The 17,657-nt window shown below is 44.9% G+C and overlaps 1 protein-coding gene across 3 annotated transcripts in view; it reads right to left on the bottom strand.

Moving 5' to 3' along the window:
• Positions 1 to 17,657, bottom strand: part of adkb (adenosine kinase b) — a 300,684-nt gene that overhangs the window by 176,983 nt on the left and 106,044 nt on the right. The window lies entirely within an intron of this gene.

Raw genomic sequence — 17,657 nt, 5'->3', positions numbered from 1 at the left:
TGCATTATCCACTACAGAGGAGACAGGAGAGAAACTTTCAGTACATTATCCACTACAGAGGAGACAGGAGAGAAACTGTCAGTACATTATCCACTACAGAGGAGACAGGAGAGAAACTGTCAGTACATTATCCACTACAGAGGAGACAGGAGAGAAACTGTCAGTACATTATCCACTACAGAGGAGACAGGAGAGAAACTGTCAGTACATTATCCACTACAGAGGAGACAGGAGAGAAACTGTCAGTACATTATCCACTACAGAGGAGACAGGAGAGAAACTGTCAGTACATTATCCACTACAGAGGAGACAGGAGAGAAACTGTCAGTACATTATCCACTACAGAGGAGACAGGAGAGAAACTGTCAGTACATTATCCACTACAGAGGAGACAGGAGAGAAACTGTCAGTACATTATCCACTACAGAGGAGACAGGGGAGAAACTGTCAGTACATTATCCACTACAGAGGAGACAGGATAGAAACAGTCAGTACATTATCCACTACAGAGGAGACAGGATAGAAACTGTCAGTGCATTATCCACTACAGAGGAGACAGGAGAGAAACTGTCAGTACATTATCCACTACAGAGGAGACAGGAGAGAAACTTTCAGTACATTATCCACTACAGAGGAGACAGTCGAGAAACTGTCAGTACATTATCCACTACAGAGGAGACAGGATAGAAACTGTCAGTACATTATCCACTACAGAGGAGACAGGAGAGAAACTGTCAGTACATTATCCACTACAGAGGAGACAGGAGAGAGACTGTCAGTACATTATCCACTACAGAGGAGACAGGATAGAGACTGTCAGTACATTATCCACTACAGAGGAGACAGGATAGAGACTGTCAGTACATTATCCACTACAGAGGAGACAGGAGAGAACACATTAGTAGATTAGGTATACTGACCTGTGTTGCTCAGTGGTAGAACATAGCACTTAAAACCCCAAGGGTTGTGGGTTCAATTCCCGGTGGGGCCACCCATACAACAAATGTATGCACGCATGACTAAGTCGCGTTGAATAAAAGCATCTGCTTAACCCCCTAAGGTTGATGTCTGTGACACCGTGAAAATCTAATCAGCATAATACAAATATCTTTATAAAAATCTGTCAGTTTAAGCTCGAGATCTGTTTTTTGGATGCGTCTCAATCCATTGCATTCGCCTACTTCAGCATCTGCGGTGAATGGTGACAGAGTTAGAGCGGTCTTTGTCAGACCATGAGACTTCCCGAAAATCGTTCTTCTCACAAAATCGGCTGTAGCATCCGAACAGTTTGGGTTACACACTGTGGAAAGGTGAGACTCTCACGAACATGTATATGTCGGTTGTTTTGCTCTAGACTCATCCTGAAGGTCCCCAGGTACCAGTTGAGAAAATTAATGGAACTAATATATGGAGACTTTGTTAGTGCCAAAAATAAAAGGTAAAATATATATATATAATCCTGATCTTTCTTATACTGTATCTCTCAGATAAAGAACAGACACATCAGAACAAACTTCCTTTCGATTTTTTGGGAGGACGATCTGTTGTTCCATGTAGTGAATCTGTTATTCAATGCGTTTTATGGGCTAATAGGACCCAGTAGGACCCACATTTCTTTAGGGATACATCAAGTCAGGGAAGTCAGGAACCAATACATACAGTCAGTCAGGGAAGTCAGGAACCAATACACACAGTCAGTCAGGGAAGTCAGGAACCAATACACACAGTCAGTCAGGGAAGTCAGGAACCAATACACACAGTCAGTCAGGGAAGTCAGGAACCAATACACACAGTCAGTCAGGGAAGTCAGGAACCAATACACAGAGTCAGTCAGTGAAGTCAGGAACCAATACACACAGTCAGTCAGGGAAGTCAGAAACTAATACACACAGTCAGTCAGGGAAGTCAGGAACCAATACACACAGTCAGTCAGGGAAGTCAGGAACCAATACACACAGTCAGTCAGGGAAGTCAGGAACTAATACACACAGTCAGTCAGGGAAGTCAGGAACTAATACACACAGTCAGTCAGGGAAGTCAGGAACCAATACACACAGTCAGTCAGGGAAGTCAGGAACCAATACACACAGTCAGTCAGGGAAGTCAGGAACTAATACACACAGTCAGTCAGGGAAGCAAAGGCCAGCTTTTTCAAGCAAATTTGCATTCTGTAGCTCTAACTCCAGAAAGTTCTGGGACACTGTAAAGTCCATGGAGAACAAGAGCACCTCCTCCCACCTGCACACTGCACTGAGGCTAGGTAACACGGTCACCACCGATAAATCCATGATAATCAAAAACTTCAAAAAGCATTTCTCAACGGCTGGCCATGCCTTCCTCCTGGCTACTCCAACCCCGGCCAACAGCTCCCCCTCGCAGCTACTCGCCCAAGCCTCCCCAGCTTCTCCTTTACCTAAATCCAGATAGCAGATATTCTGAAAGAGGTGCAAAACTTGGACCCATACAAATCAGCTGGGCTTGACAATCTGGATCCTCTATTTCTGAAACTATCCGCCGCCATTGTCGCAACCCCTATTACCAGCCTGTTCAATCTCTGTTTCGTATCGTCTGAGATCTCCAAGGATTGGAAAGCTGCCACGGTCATCCCCCTCTTCAAAAGTCGGAGACACCCTGGACCCAAACTGTTTCAGACCTATATCCATCCTGCCCTGCCTATCTAAGGTCTTCGACCCGGTCACGGGTGCACCTCAACCACGCTCAAGGTACTAAATGATATCATAACCGCCATGGATAAAAGACAGTACTGTGCAGCCGTCTTCATCGACCTGGCCAAGGCTTTCGACTCTGTCAACCACCATATTCTTATCGGCAGATTCCGTAGCCTCAGTTTTTCTAATGACTGCCTTGCCTGCTTCACCAACTACTTTGCAGACAGAGTTCAGTGTGTCAAATCGGAGGGCATGTTGTCCGGTCCTCTGGCAGTCTCTATGGGGGTACCACAGGGTTAAATTCTCGGGCCGACTCTTTTCTCTGTATATATGAATGATGTTGCTCTTGCTGTGCGCGATTCCCTGATCCACCTCTACGCAGACGACACCATTCTGTATACTTCTGTCCCTTCCTTGGACACTGTGCTATCTAACCTCCAAACGAGCTTCAATGCCATACAACACTCCTTCCGTGGCCTCCAACTGCTCTTAAACGCTAGTAAAACCAAATGCATGCTTTTCAACCGTTCGCTGCCTGCAACCGCACACCCGACTTGCATCACCACCCTGGATGGTTCCGACCTAGAATATGTGGACATCTATAAGTACCTAGGTGTCTGGCTAGACTGTAAACTCTCCTTCCAGACTCATATCAAACATCTCCAATCCAAAATCAAATCTAGAGTCGGCATTCTATTTTGCAACAAAGCCTCCTTCACTCACGCCGCCAAACGTACCCTAGTAAAACTGACTATCCTACCGATCCTCGACTTCGGCGATGTCATGTACAAAATAGCTTCCAATACTCTAGTCAGCAAACTAGATGCCGTTTATCACAGTGCCATCCATTTTGTTACCACCCACCACTGCGACCTGTATGCTCTAGTCGGCTGGCCCTCGCAACATATTCGTCGCCAGACCCACTGGCTCCAGGTCATCTACAAGTCCATGCTAGGTAAAGCTCCGCCTTATCTCAGTTCACTGGTCACGATGGCAACACCCACCCGTAGCACGCGCTCCAACAGATGTATCTCACTGATCATCCCTAAAGCCAACACCTCATTTGGCCGTCTTTCCTTCCAGTTCTCTGCTAGCTGTGACTGGAAAGAATTGCAAAAATTGCTGAAGTTTGAGACTTTTATTTCCCTCAGCAACTTCAAACATCTGCTATCTGAGCAGCTAACCGATCGCTGCAGCTGTACATTGTCCATCTGTAAATAGCCCACCCAATTTACCTACCTCATCCCCATACTGTTTTTATTTATTTACTTTTCTGCTCTTTTGCAGACCAGTATCTCTACTTGCACATGATCATCTGATAAATTATCACTCCAGTGTTAATCTGATAAATTGTAATTATTCGCCTACCTCCTCATGCCTTTTGCACACAATGTATATAGACTTTTTCTACTGTGTTATTGACTTGTTTATTGTTTACTTCATGTGTAACTCTGTGTTGTTGTCTGTTCACACTGCTATGCTTTATCTTGGCCAGGTCGCAGTTGTAAATGAGAACTTGTTCTCAACTAGCCTACCTGGTTAAATAAAGGTGAAATAAAATAAAAATCAAGGGGTCATAGAATTCTAAATTATATAGAAAAAAAGATCCTTGGTATGACCTGCTTAAAACATTTCCATATAGTGCATTCAGAAAGTATTCAGACCCCTTCACTTTTTCCACATTTTGTTAGTTACAGCCTTGTTCTAAAATGCATTCAATGTTTTTTTTCACATCAATCTACACACAATAGCCCATAATGACAAAGCGAAAACTGTTTTTTTGAATTTTTTGAAAATGTATTAGAAAATAAAAAACTGAAATAACTGAGCCTCTGAGACTGGAAATTGAGCTCAGGTGCATCCTGTTTACAATGATTATCCTTAATGTTTCTACAACTTCATTGGAGTCCACCTGTGGTAAATTCAAATGAATGGACATGATTTGTAAAGGCACACACCTGTCTAAAAAGGTCCCGCAGTTGACAGTGCATATCAGAGCAAAAACAAAGTCACGAGGTCGAAGGAATTGTCCGTGTAGCTCCGAGACAGGATTGTATCGAGGCATACTGTAGATCTGGGGAAGGGTACCGAAACATTACTGCAGCATTGAAGGTCCCCAAGGACACAGTGGCCTCCATCATTCTTAAATGGAAGAAGTTTGGAAAAACCAAGAGCTGGCCACCCGGCCAAACTGAGCAATCTGGGGAGAAGGGCCTTGATTAGGGAGGTGACCAAGAACCCGATGGTCACTCTGACAGAGCGCCAGAGTTCCTCTGTGGAGATAGGAGAACCTTCCAGAAGGACAAGCATCTCTGCAGCACTCCACTAATCAGGCCAGATTAAAGCCACTCCTCAGGAAAATGAACATGAAAAGGCACCTAAAGGACTCTGAGAGAAACAAGATTCTCTGGTCTGATGAAAATTAAGTTTAAACTCTTTGGCCTGAGTCACAAGCGTTACATCTGGAGGAAACCAGGCACTGCTCATCATTTGGCCAAAACCATCCCTACGGTGAAGCATGGTGGTGGCAGCATCATGCTGTGGGGATGCTTTTCATTGGCAGAGACTAGGAGACTAGTCAGGATCGAGGGAAAGATGAAGGGAGCAAAGTAGAGAGAGATCTTTGATGAAAACCTGCTCCAGAGCGCTCAGGACCTCAGACTGGGGTGAAGGTTCATCTTCCAACAGAACAGCGACCCTAAGCACACAGCCAAGACAATGTAGGAGTGGCTTCAGGACAAGTCTCACTGAAATTGAGTGGCCCAGCCAGAGCCCAGACTTGAAGCCGACTAAACATGTCTGGAGAGACCTGAAAATAGCTGTGCAGCGACGCTCCTCATCCAACCTGAGAGGAACTAGAGAGGATCTGCAGAGACGAATGGGAGAAACTCCCCAAATACAGGTGTGCCAAGCTTGTAGCGTCATACCCAAGAAGACTCAAGGCTGTAATAGCTCCCAAAGGTGCTTCAACAGTACTGAGTAAAGGGGCTGAATACTTATGTAAATGTGATTGAAGTTTTTATTTATTTGCAAAAAATAAAACATGTTTTTGGTTTGTCATTATGGGGTATTGTGTGTCGATTGATGAGGGGGAAAAAAACTAATAAAATGTGGAAAAACGGGTGTGAATACTTTCTGAATGCACTGTAGCGTAGTAGAACCCCCCCGGCTTAGATGAATGGTATTTATTATTATCATCATTATCAGGGGCACCTTCCTCACCGTGCATCATATGCATTAGCATATGCCTCATTGTCTTCTCTCTTGTATAGTATATAATATTACAGGTGTTTAATATCATCAAATATGTAAAGACAGGGAGAAATGTTAGAGTTAAAAAAATTGAGAAGGAAGTGTCTGAGTACAATGAGTTTCTTGATGGCATACATAGCTTCATGGAAACACAAACCAATAACTGTCCCACTCTACACAGAGACTCTATTCTGTCCCAGGCTCTCCTCCACACTCACACACACACACTGAGCTAAAAACAGTCCCACATCCTTATTTACACAAACCCCATATTTCAATGTTCCATCGCCATCCTACTGCTGCAAACATAGGTAGTCTGTGTGAAAGAGAGAGCACCTGTCTAACAGGGACACCTGATTGGTTAGGAGCTCCGCTGTTACCTCCTGGTACTGACAGACCTAATGTACTGGGTGACTTTTACCTTGGTGATGAGAGGAGCTGCTCACATTCTCCTACTCTCAGGTTTAACCTCCAAAGATTTATTGATGTACTGGTGTGTGTGTGTCTCTCATTTGTGTGTGCACCGCCTGTGTGTGTATACTGTGAGTGTGTGCGATGTTTGCTCAATTTCCATCTAGACGGCTCGTGTTCTGTTTTGTTGCTGACTGGGGCCCCTAGTGAATGAGATGTTGCTGTTTCCAGGGATGACCTGTATACGTGTGAAATTAATCATTTCCCACAACCAAATAGCATCTCAGTGGGAAAGAAAGAAAAATGCATTTTCATCCTCAGATACTCTTCCTTTCCGTCTCTCTCCGTCCTGCGATTCTTCTCCCTCTCATGCTCAATCTCTCTACCTCTTTCGATCACTCTCGCTACTTTTCTTTTCTCTCCTCTCCCTCCCTCTCGCTCTTTTCCTCTCCCTTGAATTCCTGCCATTTCACTCTCTCCATTATCCTTCTCTCTCTGGTAAGAAACCAGATATAAACAGTGTGGAGAAAATATCATGGAAGCACAGTTCAGGTGTGCTTTTAGACCAAGTGGCTTCGGTATGTTTGGGGTTTAATAGATTCTATTTGGGAGACGCAAAATTAACAGTAATTAGAGAGATGACGGTTCTGCCATGTGTCGAGCCATGTCCCTGCCATGTGTCGAGCCATGTGTCGAGCCATGTCCCTGCCATGTGTCGAGCCATGTCCCTGCCATGTGTCGAGCCATGTGTCGAGCCATGTCCCTGCCATGTGTCGAGCCATGTTCCTGCCATGTGTCGAGCCATGTCCCTGCCATGTGTCGAGCCATGTCCCTGCCATGTGTCGAGCCATGTCCCTGCCATGTGTCAAGCCATGTCCCTGCCATGTGTCGAGCCATGTTCCTGCCATGTGTTGGCTTGACTCATGCTTCATTCCCCTCAGCTTACTTACTCATGAAGACAAACCCACGCAGGCGTAAGCACGCATATACACGCAAACATATGCACACGCACACAGCAACACACACATTGAGACAGGCAGATAGACAAAAAGAACCACAAACACACACTTATTCGCCCAAGACCTCCTGCTGCAGGCACCGCACACACTTATCAAGGTCAATGGCTGGGGTACACGTCAAGTCCAATCTGATTTTCCCAATGTTGCAGTGATGAGCTCCCAAACCAAGGTCAGCCAGCCAGTCAGGTGCTGCAGGCTGTAAACAATGTCACAGTCACAAATGGCACCCTATTTGCATATTTAGTGCACTACTTTAAACCTATAGGGCTCCGACCAAAAGTAATGGACTATATAGGGAATATGGTGCCATTTGGGACACAGTTATTACAGCGAGCAGAGCTGTGCGTGTGGAGCACAGGAGGCCCCTTCATTTGCAGGCCTCAGGTGGGAATAGAGAAGGGCCATTCAGGGGCCCCTAACGCCCCTCTGAGGATGCATGATGAACAGTGTTTCCCCTAGGATTATTTTCAGCAGCGGTGGCAAAGTTAACAGGGGGTGGGGTGGGTGGAGGAGGCGGGTGAAAAGGGTTGATTCTGTTACAAAATAAGTTTTCTGGTGAGTGTTTTGAATTTATCTGTGTCGAATCTGGTGGAAACTCTGTTATAAGTGCGTTCCTGTAATTGCCGTTTGAAGTGGGGAAAATAGCATACCGATGTCAGGGCAGACTGTACTGGAAGACTAAATGCGCAGCAGGAGCTTAACACACATTATAAAACACATTTTCAAAAGATTGTTGTTTTATTACATTAAGTATTTCAAATGTCATGGCATATCCATATGTGTGATGTCACAAAGATAATCTAATAACATTTCTAAACAGGGTGGTTCTGCCCTGAATGCTGATTGGCTGACAGCTGTGGTATAAATCAGACCGTATACCACAGGTATGACAAAACATTTAATTTTACTTCTCTAATTATGTTGGTAACCAGTTTATAATAGCAATAAGGCACCTCGGGGATTTGTGATATATATGGCCAAAATACCACGGCTAAAGGCTGTATCCAGGCACTCCACTTAGCGTCGTTCTATATTGGCCATATACCACAACCCCTCGGACCTTATTGCTTATGTATATAACAATGCTTTTTCAAAATAAGCCCCCCAAAAATATATCTCTAGAAATTAACATTCACTCAAGTAATTGAATACTAACGTCCGTTCGGATATCTGGATAACGGTGCCCATCCCTAATAAATATGTATATATCGTTGACAGTACAAGCATGTGGGGGAAAAAATGCTATATTATTTTAGCCCTGCCTAGGAGTACTGTAGGGAGTTCGACCCATTAATCTTCTAAACTGTGTCTGTAATGGCACTCTATTCCATAAATAGTTCCCTACTTTTGACCAGAGCCAATGTACTATATAGGCAATAGGCTGCCATTTGGGACACAGGCTCAATCTCCATCCCTGGAACCCTGCAGACAACCCCTCTCCATTCCCAGATTAGGGGAGATAATACTTCTATTATGACCAAAGAATTATCTGTAGGGTCGTGTGGAGGTCAACCAACCCTGTGCCGGGTATTCATGCTCAGTCACATCCCAATTATACTGCAGTGGCACAGGCAGAAATTGGCAAATGTACATCAAGGCGCTTCATTACGAGGGCCGCGCCAGTGAAATTAAGCAGCAGATGAGACAGGGAGAGAACTGGCCCCAGGCGTCATGTTAGAGAGAGAGCAAGAGAGAGATGAGAGAGAAAAAGGAGGGGGAGAGAGGGATGAGAGGGAGGATGGGAGAGAGAGTGAGAGAGCGGGATCTGGCCTCAGGCGTCATGTTAGAGAGAGAGGGATGAGAGAGGGAGGAGAGAGAGTCAGATAAATAGAGGGGGAAAGAGAGAGGGGGGAGGGAGCAAAAGCAGAGAGAAAGCACAGAGAGCGAGAGAAAGAGAGAGAGGGCACAGAGAGAAATAACAGCTTGTTCTCAAGGTGCTGGGAGGGAGTCTGTATCTCACACTGTGTGGCTAATGTATATTTGCTTAACTAGGAAAAACACTGGTCGGTCCCCAAAGATGAATAAGTTCCCCTGGTATACCACCGTGGAATATCTCTAGGTACGGACACACGCGGCAGGAGAACACCATGCAAATACTAGAGTAAAGAAATGAGAATGCGTCCCAAATGGTACCCTATCCCCTATGTAATGTACTACTTTTTACAAGGACCCATAAGGTTCTGATCAAAAGTACTGCACTATACAGTGAATAGTTTGCCATTTGAGACACATGCAGAATATGGAATCCTACTAGCTGAGGGCAAAGTGATGATGATGAGTATACATTATGTTAAATGGTGAATAAGAAGTCGGTTGTATTTTACTGTTTGGCTGCCATTTATCCACAACCCACCCTATCCTCCCTCGGCCTTCTCATAGCCCAGGGGCCCCCCAGATAGATATTAATTATGACATCGTGTGGATGCGATGGAGCCCCACTTTGGGAGTTGACCTGTGAGCCCCTCTCCCCTCAACATCCAACAGCTGCCAGTCTTCACTAGGAGGAGAGAGAGAAGAAGGGGAGAAGAGGAGAGGGGAGAGAGAGAGAAGAAGAAGAAGAGGCAGATAGCAGTCGCTCCGCATGGCAGGTTCCAGGAGGGTAATTACGCAGGCCAGATGAGACGAGGAGACAGAGAGGAGAGTAGCACCAGTGTTTGGGAGTTGAGCCGCTACAGACTGACTGCTTGTCATTAACACTATAAGCTATTACTTTCTCCCTCTCGCTCCTTCTCATTCCCCTCATCTCACTCGGTCACTTTTACCGCTCCCTCTCGCCCCTCTGTCTCTCTCCTGCTCCCTGCTGTATATTGATTAACTGCTAAAAGGCCGTCCTATTAGATATTCCTACTGTAAAAACATTGTCTGCCTCCCAAATTGCACCCTATTCCCCATAAAGTGCACTACTTTTGACTATGGGCCCTGGAATAGGGTGCTACTTGGGAGGCAGACTGTGTCTGGTTTCTAGTCCTCCCCTAGGGGTCAATGGAGTTTCTTGTGAGTCGCTCTGGAGAATAATCTCTGCACTATTAATGATGCAATTCCAATGCAATAGAACTGAGATCCGCTGAGGACTGTGTTCAAACCCAGGGCTTTGGATTTGATAGATGAGGCTGTGTTGTATCCTACAGCTCCACAACAAAAGGCCTTTGCACCCCCAACAGAAGCAGAGGGCAATATGTCTGGTATCCAGCCACAGCCTGTAAGCCCTCTATAACAGTTATCACAGCAGTCCAGTTCACTTGAGTTCACCCTTTATAACAAGGGCAGTGAAGACTCCTTGCACGCACACACACATTCCTCTCAGCAGCAGGGCCCTCTACAGCTGAACATGTCCGTACCTAATGATGGCCACATTAATTATAGGCTTATCAAGCTGGCTAAATTCAATAGGCTATTTATAGAGGACTAAAATAGCCTCCTCAGTGAAGTGGCTCAGCTCTGGCTCCAGGGTGGTCAGGGAACAGGACAGGCTGTTCTCACACACACTCTCTCCCTCATACACAACTACACACACACACAGCTCTGTCCCTAAGAGTCCAGTCAGAGGTGAAACAATATCCTGGTTGGTTTATATAAAACAACAACATCTGTCCCCTGTCACTGATGCGTTATAAACCAGAGACCGCGGGGGTCGAAGGTAGAGGGAAAGGGGCCCGTCAAGAAGCCCTTACATTGATGAGGTCTGGCAGATTCCATTAAATCACTCTTTCCTGTAAAGTGCCAGCCATCAAAGCCAACCGGCCGAGGAGTTTTCAGTCAATCGGGTAACACACAGCCGGCCGTTTCCCCTCTTCCTCTTGGGGGCTGAGCCTCTGGTCAATAGCTGCTATCAGTTCAATTTCATGCACAGTTAGCCGTGTTGGGGGCACCGCTTCCTTCGCGCCGCTCGCTCAGGGGTTACATATGTTGTTGTTTTTTTCACTTCTGATAAGTGGGGTGGGGACTGGGACCTGGAGTGGAGGGGAGTATTAAATACTATATAGCTCTATAGCTACAGGCCTAAGTAGTGTTGCCTGTCTTGACACCGTTACTCTCCTCTACTCGCCAGTCGCCACCATGGCTCCCTGCCAAAGCCATTAACAGTCTCTGTTGCTATGGAAGAGAGGTTGAGAGAAGGAGAGCTGTAAATGATCAACGGGATAACAAGCTGATTATCAGGGCTTGCTGCCAAAGCCATTAACAGTCTCTGTTGCTATGATAGAGGGAGGTAGAGAGATAAAAGCGAGACGAAGAAAGAGCACGAGAGAGAGATAGGAAGAGGGAGCGAGAGAGAGCGATGAAAAGGGAAAGAGAGATATATATAGAGAGAGAGAGAGAGTGATGAAGAGGGAGAGAGCGATTGAGAGAGAGCAATTGAGAGAGCGATGAAGAGGGAGAGAGTGATTGAGAGAGAGAGCGAGAGAGAGTGATGAAGAGGGAGAGAGAGAGATTGAGAGAGAGAGGAAAATGATCAACACTATAACCAGCTGATTATCAGTCAAAGACATGGATAAGCGCTCCTCTCCAACATGTTGTTTGCAGTCAACTCACTCACACTTTTTCTTGTTGTAATGACAGGCAGCATAACATAATTCCCTATATGAACGACAAATTTCAAAAATCTATACAATTACACAATAGTTTTTCTTAGCATGGACATGAATAGCAGGCTCATCTCTCAGCAGACCACATGGTATCTTTTACTGTTAGTGATGTTACCCGGTTGCATTATACACCCCCCCCCCCCACTGTTACCACTATTTACTGGCAACTAGGAGAATATCATAGTAAAGCTGAATCTGATAAGATTGCCTAGGTGTAATCAACCATGTTCTAAATCTGACAAAGATCTCTCTGGATCAGAGGGGCGCCATGATGCAGTATCCGTCCCTGGGAAGAATGTGTGTTGTGTCGTTGAATTGTTCTCTGGCCACAACATGGCACCAGCACACCCAGCCAGAGAAGGCTGGCATTCATAATGCATCTTAGAGTATGAGTGCTGATCCAGGATCAGTTTTGTATTTTAGATCATAATGAACACGATTATATGGAAAGGCGGGACCTGATCCTAGATCAGCAGAGGGTTGAGGGAGGCAGGGATGTCTCTTAGGTGTGTGATGAAGATCAAACCGGATGATGCTACACTACAACTACGTGACAATCTACAGGTTGTGATTTTAAGCACAGGAAGAATGTCATTATCCCTCTCCATCTCCCCTCTTCACACAGGTATCAAAGGGCAAATTCAGATCAGTGAGCTAGCATGCAAAACACCCCCCCCCCCCACACACACACACACACACCTCTCTGTAGTATCTTCACGCTGCATGAGAATCAGAGATGTCAATGTGTTGTATCTCCCGGCGCCAGGTTTATCTAGAAGAGGAAACTAGATTCTCTCTCTCTCCGCTGCTCTCTTGTTAAACACGCAGCCTTGATTTTTTTTTTAGGCACTCAGGGGTTGAATTGTTTACCGGATAAACAAGGTGATGTTGTTTCAGTCACAATCTGATCCAAACTCCCCCAGATCTCTCTCAGTGCCACAATAGAGGCCTTCTTACCTGGCTGCTACTGTTTACTGTGTAGTAGTACACCTGAGGAGTGAGCTCTGATACACTGAGTGAGTCTAAAGAAGTTATGCGGAGCAGAGCAGAGCAGAGCTTACAAAGATACTCATCTAGGGCCACTGGAGATAGGAGAAATAAACAACTACACGACAACACAGACACAAGCTCGCACACGAACACAACTAGATCCATGGGAGTGTGTGCGCATGAGGGTGCACCTGTTTGCCTGTATGTGTGTGTATGTGGGGGAATTAGCTGATCATAAAGCAGCATTAGGTGTTTGTGGGGTTGGTTACAAGGAGAAGGAGAACACGGAGGACCTTTAGATGCCTAAACCTGCTAATCCTATTGGTAGAGCTGTGTAGTGTTCAGTACAATCCATCTATCCTGCTGGTGGGAGTGCAGCTGTTCTGTGTGTGTGTGTGTGTGTGTGTGTGTGTGTGTGTGTGTGTGTGTGTGTGTGTGTGTGTGTGTGTGTGTGTGTGTGTGTGTGTGTGTGTGTGTGTGTGTGTGTGTGTGTGTGTGTGTGTGTGTCTGGTGCAGGTGAATCGGTTTCGCCCCCATATGGTACGGTGGATTATCACTGTGATTTGATCTCGTCACCATGTCAGGTTGTCGAGGGCCTCCCGTGGTTACGGTGACAGCGCCAGGTGATCGGTGTCAGCCAGGATGAGTGTTTTTAAAACACACACACACTAACCCACACACACTAGCCAAATGAAATGACAGGCGGGTAGAGGGTTTAGCGCACAGAGCACAGGGTCAGACTCGGCTACATCTAATGTGGCAGGGCAGAAAATTCACTTCAAAACATTAGCTGCTTTAGAGACCAGAGAGGAAGTGGAGCCTAATGAGTGTCTGACTACAACTTTGTCGTCTTGTGAGATGTGAGAGCTTTGAAGACAGTTAGTTAATGAAGACATCTTCATGGCTATGTCTCGGGTTAGAGCACTAGAGCGTTCCAGAACAGACACGGTCTAGTCCATCTCAAATCATATCCGTCCATTTCCATCATTGACCTACTACAACGCTACATTATATCACAACTTTGATAATAGTGGTCAGATGGTGCTACCCCACTATATCACATAGAGCATATTCAACTGTATGTAGCCTAGCTGTCTGCATATAAACTGATTAAGGGTGAATTCTGTTGATAGTTATCTGGACATTGACATCTGTAGAAATACATCTTGCCACCTCATTCTAAACAAGAAGAGGAAAGTAACATTGAGCCCAATGTCACGCCCTGACCTTAGAGATCCTTGTATTTCTCTATTTGGTTAGGTCGGGGTGTGACTAGGGTGGGCATTCTAGTTTTTCGTTTATAGGTTGGCCTAGTATGGTTCCCAATCAGAGGCAGCTGTCTATCGTTGTCTCTAATTGGGGATCATATTCAGGCAGCCTTTTCCCACCTGTTGTGTTGTGGGATCTTGTTTTTGTATTGTAGCCTTTTTGCACTACAAAGCTGCACGTTGGTTTTGTTACTCTTTATTGTTTTGTTGCTGGTTCACATGAATAAACATGATGAACGCTGCACCTTGGTCCAATCCTTCCAACAACGATCGTTACACCCAAAATGACATTTGATCCCTGACCTTAAGCCAATGATCACAGTGTGCTGATTATGTAATGGGCTGTTTCAGTTGACATAGGAAAATGATGGGAGGATATGAATAAAACAACTAGAAACGCAATGTCTTCACAAGGTGTAGTATAAAATCCTAATTATTACATTTCTAATCCCTTTGTGTCATTTTTTTGCAGGCGAAGAGGTTTCCCTTCATGTTACCAGTTGGGATGAGCCTCTCCTCTTGCTAAGCCAGTCTGTCTGTGTCACTGTAAAGGCAGTTTGTGTGCAGATTCAGTGGCTAAGTCCCAGAAGGCACCCTATTCTCTCTACAGTGTACTACTTATGGCTCATAGGGCTCTGTTCAAAAGCAGTGGATTAGGTAGGGAATAGAGTGCCATTTGGGATAGAGACAGTGGCTGTCGAGCTGCACAGGTAAGCAGAAAATAGCTCTTAACTGAAGCCTGACCTTGAGAAGGATGCCATTCAATCAGCCGGTTGCCTGCAGTAAAGGCCTATCATTGCACTAACAAAGTGTATCTTCTTCCAGCACAGGCGGATCAAGGACAATGCATGGATGGCTTCCTTCTCCTCGACAGGTTAAAGAGGAAATGTATTCAACAAATTAAAGCCCTTAGAAAATAAGCCATGATGAAAGTACTACTGCTGCTATTGGTGGTGGGCGAATGGATCTTACATTCTAGGATGCCTAATCTAATTGTAACAATGATAGACATAACCGAATTGGATGACTGCAGTTGACAAAACACATTTAAAATGCAAACATGCACATATTGTGGGTAAGTCTTATTGGAGAGAAGTAACATCTATGCATAGAGAGAAAGAGAGTGAGACAGAAAGAGAAAGAAAGAGGGCGAGCGAGACCTGGGCCCGGACAGTAAATCTCAGTAAGACAAAAATGATGGTCCGGTTGCCAGGACCAAAAATACAAATTCCATCTGGACACCGTTGCCCTAGAGCACACAAAACTATACATACCTCAGCCTAAACATCAGCGCCACCGGTAAAATCAACAAACCTGTGAATGATCTGAGTGACAAGGCAAGAAGGGCCTTCTATACCATCAAAAGGAACAGAAAATTTGACATACCAATTAGGATCTGCCTAAAGAATCCTTCAATCAGTTATAGAACCCATTGTCCTTTTTAGTTGTGAGGTCTGGGGTCCACTCACCAACCAAGAATTCACAAAATGGGACAAAGACCAAATTGAAACTCTGCATGCAGAATTCTGCAAAAATATTCTTAGTGTACAACGTAAAACACCAAGTAATGCATGCAGAGTAGAATTAGGCTGATATCCCCACAGAGCCCCAGGTCAGCAACACAATTAGACACAACCAAATCATGAGAAAAGAAAAAGAGATTACTTGAGACATTGGAAAGAATTTAAAAAACAGAGCAAACTAGAATGCTATTTGGCACTAAACAGAGAGTACATAGTGGCAGAATACCTGACCACGGTGACTGACCCAGACTTAAGGAAAGCGTTGACTATGTACAGACTCAGTGAGCAGTGAACACTGCATACAAAATGAGGTCGAACCTGAGCTGCACTTCCTAACCTCCTGCCAAATGTATGACCATATTAGACACACATTTCCCTCAGTTTACACAGCTCCACAAAGAATTAGAAAACAAACCCAATTTTGATAAACTCCCATATCTACTGGGTGAAATACCAGTGCGAAATCACATCAGCAAAATGTGAGCTGTTGCCACAACAAAAGGGCATCCAGTGAAGAACAAACACCATTGTAAATATAACACCATATTTATATTTGTTTATTTTCCCTTTTGTTTATCATCTACTTCACTTGCTTTGGCAATGTTAACATATGTTTCCCATGCTACAAAAGCCCCTTAAATTGAAATGAGCGCGAGAGCGAGGGGAAAGAGTACATTGCAGTGCTTATCAGCAGCACATCATCAGCCCCCACCTGGAAGTAGAGAAAGAGAGTACCAGACAGATGCACAAGGTAATAACAAGAAGATTTATGAACAGTTGCCAGCTTTGAACTTTCCGAGAGTTTGCAGGCAGGCGAGGCAGCACTATCAAATTCTACCTTATCAACCCAGTCGGCATGGCTTGAAGAAGTTGTGTTTCTTTCTCACGGCTTAGAGAGAGAGAGAGCGCGTACAGGAGCAAAATAACAGTCATAACTACTAGCTGTATGGCGCAGTGGCATCAACGACAAATAGTTGAAAAAAGTTGAGTTATGGCGATGATAACCTTCCAAATAACTTCAGCTGATGGTGTAGTCTTTGTCTCTGCATCCCATATAGCACCCTGTTCCCTATATACTGTAGTACACTACGTTTGACCAGGGCCCACAGCTCTGGTAGTAGTGCACTATATAGGGAATATGGTGCCACTTGTGACGCAACCAATGGGTATGCCAGGCGGGGTTCGACTCCGCCAGAAAAAGTTATGGTTCATTAATCTCCGTGAACCAAGCAGTGATAAATAACCGCATGGCAACTGTACCAGCTTTGAAAAATAAGGCAGTTATTATGAAACCATAAAGAATGATACACATATCATCGCTTCATGTAGATAACGCAAGGAGGATACGGTGTTCAAGAACTAAATTGCACGCTCGGCTTGGAGACGGGGAGAGGGAGGGGGAGAGAGACAGCAGAGCAGTATATTCACATCCTCGTGAACATCCTGTTTGAGAACTTGCAATAAATAAAAGCACTTTAGCCGTTGCAAATAAAAGTTATTTATATCTCCGCCGTACTGCCGGTCAAACACAGAGGATACTGATACTATCAAGTAGCATTTAACAATATAAAGCAGTGTTAATCAAGACTAAGCTTTACAGCTTCACTTCTGCACTTACTAGACCTAATATGAAATGTGACAGCAGCTCAGGGCCTGCATTCACAAAGCGCCTCAGAGTACTGATCCAGGATCAGGTTTAGCTTTTAAATCATAATGAATAAATGGGGTGACCTGATCCTAGATCAGCACTCCTATTCTGAGAGGCTCTGAATATGGGCCCGGGCGAATGGCTTAGACAGAGAGTTACAGTGTGACCTGTTGCTCCCCACGTCTCCTCCCCAGAAACCGTTTATTATATGCAGTATTAGCATCTGATACCTTCTCAGAGAACCCAGACAGACTTGAATCCAATACAACAGACATAGTAAAGCTATATCCTCAA

The sequence above is a fragment of the Oncorhynchus gorbuscha genome, linkage group LG06 (assembly GCF_021184085.1).
Source record: "Oncorhynchus gorbuscha isolate QuinsamMale2020 ecotype Even-year linkage group LG06, OgorEven_v1.0, whole genome shotgun sequence".
Lineage (NCBI taxonomy): Eukaryota > Metazoa > Chordata > Actinopteri > Salmoniformes > Salmonidae > Oncorhynchus > Oncorhynchus gorbuscha.
The sequence above is the reverse complement of the archived record's forward strand: the minus strand, read 5'-3'. Positions and strand labels throughout refer to the sequence as shown.